This window comes from Vicugna pacos, chromosome 14, assembly GCF_048564905.1.
Source record: "Vicugna pacos chromosome 14, VicPac4, whole genome shotgun sequence".
Lineage (NCBI taxonomy): Eukaryota > Metazoa > Chordata > Mammalia > Artiodactyla > Camelidae > Vicugna > Vicugna pacos.
The window spans coordinates 51611517-51614083 of record NC_133000.1 but is presented as its reverse complement, the minus strand read 5'-3'; the positions used below and the strand labels follow the sequence as shown (position 1 = coordinate 51614083).

Genomic DNA, 2567 nt, shown 5'->3' with positions numbered 1-2567 from the left:
AGAAGATATATTAAGGACTAAAAAATCAGCTTAAAATGTCTAGCAATATAAAAAAGAGGATACCATCAGGATCATACAAAGGTTCTGACAGTGGAAAGAGGCAAATATAAGATCAAAAGATGATGAGAGCAAAAAAGTTGTCTGCTAGAGTCAAATCTTGAGGTTAAGAAAAAAAAAAATCTAAGAGGTGTCAAACAGCATCTAAAATATCTGAGTAAATGCCAGGAGGTACATTTAACCATCATCATCTTTTTTAGGACATTCTCTTTGGAACCTGAGACCCTGAGGCTTTTTTGCTTTGTACTACTTTCACATAAAATCTATAGGAATATCAAATTTTTATATTAAGTGGATTCTTTGTTATATTTGATAGAAGGACTGAAAAAATAAATCCAATACTTCAAGGGAAGTTGCATATTTAAATTTAATCAAACCACTGCATTGCTGTTTATAATGAGGCCTGTGACAATGCATTCTGTGCAAAATGTATAATGGGCCTACTTATTGATGAAATATCAAGGGTACTTGCCCAGCTACAGTAGAGGCTTCACAGAGTGAATTGCTACAAAACTAGAGGCTACAAAAAAGTAAAGTAAACTTTCAGTTCTAAGAAAATAGATATAAATGTCCCTATGAGGCTCTTAAACACACTCACTAGTTCACATGTTTTTTCTTGCCTATTCCCCGTACAATAGAAATATTATATAAATAGCTACAGGGTTGTAAATGTATCATGCAGGGCCAAGAATACAAACTCAAAAGAATGAAAAATTTAGGAATTAAAGAAAATAATATATTTAAATCCTTTTTTCTATTACAATATTACTTTGCTCAGTTTCATTAAAACTGAGACCATGCTTTTAGCTATAGGCCAAAGACAGTATTATTTATAAATATGACAATATGTCATTTAAATAAAATTACATTAAAGAATTAATGCATACCTTGACCTGTTTATAAGAATTCTCTTTTGAGCTATAGTCGTAAGGCTAATAGGCACAAATAGTGCTTTGCAAATTAAAATGCATTATAATTTTGTAAGCACATTATTAATGAAGGTGATTACATATATATCCATATTAAGCTTTAATATGAAATTTTATTTTAGAGTTCATGTCATGGATTTCAAGTATTAATATGGTTACCATAACAACAGCATTAGCTATTTAAGTACTTTAGGAAATTTATGTACCTGTGCAGTTTCATACATACCTTTTTCATTGAAATCTCTGGAGTGTTAAAATAAGAGTATGGTATATTTTTAGATAATAAGCGACTAAAGAAATTAAAGATGACTTAAAGAAATAAAAACAATTATCAATATGAAATACATGGAACAATTTAAAAGTATTTTTCAAGACTTTTATTTCCTATATGTGTATCTATCCATCTAGCTGAGTCTGCTTTTTTCAAAGTATGTGAAGATGTGTACTGACAGTTTCTTAAAAAACAATATTTAAAGGTTTCAAATAGCTGTAAGTTGAAGTTCATGAGTTCTTATACATTATCAGAGTTACAATATCATATGGACTACCTCTGTCAATTATCAAGAATCTTTTTTGATATTTATCTAAAACAAATTTAAAACATAGTTCCTTTTAAAAAGTTTTCATGAGCATCTTAATTTACTTTTTTCCTTTTTTTAACTTTTTTTTTATTGAATTACAGTCATTTTACTATGTTGTGTCAAATTCCAGTGTAGAGCACAATTTTTCAGTTATACATGAACGTACATATATTCATTGTCACATTTTTTTTTGCCGTGAGCTACCACAAGATCTTGTATATATTTCCCTGTGCTATACAGTATAATCTTGTTTATCTATTCTGCATATGCCTGTCAGTATCTACAAATTAATTTACTTTTATATAATTTTATTAATAAAGGTGTACATTTTTAGAGTAATAGCTGTAATAGTAATTTGGGGTTTAAAAAAAGCATAAGCAAAACAACTCAAAAAAGCCCTCCTACCAAAATCTACTTAATTTTATATGTTAGAAAAATCAAATCTCCTCTTTTATAGTACTTTGGTAGTAAGTCCACCCTTTAGTCCAGAGAGATTATTCAACAGAAAATGGAATGGGAATGAAACCCAGTGATGAGTAACCTAGAGTGTTGGTGTGAGCTTTGCCAGTGGCAGTATCATAGCCAATGAGGTTTATCCAAGGCATGATTATTGCTAATTAAAGTGTTGGTGTGAAAGAGCACTGTACTCTGAGAGAAACACTGCATTTGTGCAAGCTAGACTAGAAATAAGACAATTTATTCAAAGAAGACACAATCTGGGTAATTAAACCTAAAATATATACATTTTATATGTTTTCAGCATTATATTAAGACCATTTATTTACAGTTCCTTCAGAGTCTTTATCTTCACTCTTTTGGCTTGAAAATGTGATTTTTTTTTTAAGAGAAAGGGCCAAAGATAACATGGCAGAGAATCCAGGCCTTGGGGCTCAACAATGTGGGTTAAAACATTCAGTAGAATAGTGCAACTAGAGCCCTTAGTTATTACTGAGGACAAAATTACAACCAAATAGGAAGCAAAAAGATATTTCCTATCAGG

At 30.2% G+C, this 2567-nt stretch overlaps 1 pseudogene; it reads left to right on the top strand.

Moving 5' to 3' along the window:
• Nucleotides 1-2124: 2124 nt before the first annotated feature.
• LOC116283247 (U4 spliceosomal RNA) lies at nucleotides 2125-2251 on the top strand (annotated as a pseudogene).
• The last annotated feature ends 316 nt before the right edge of the window (nucleotides 2252-2567 follow it).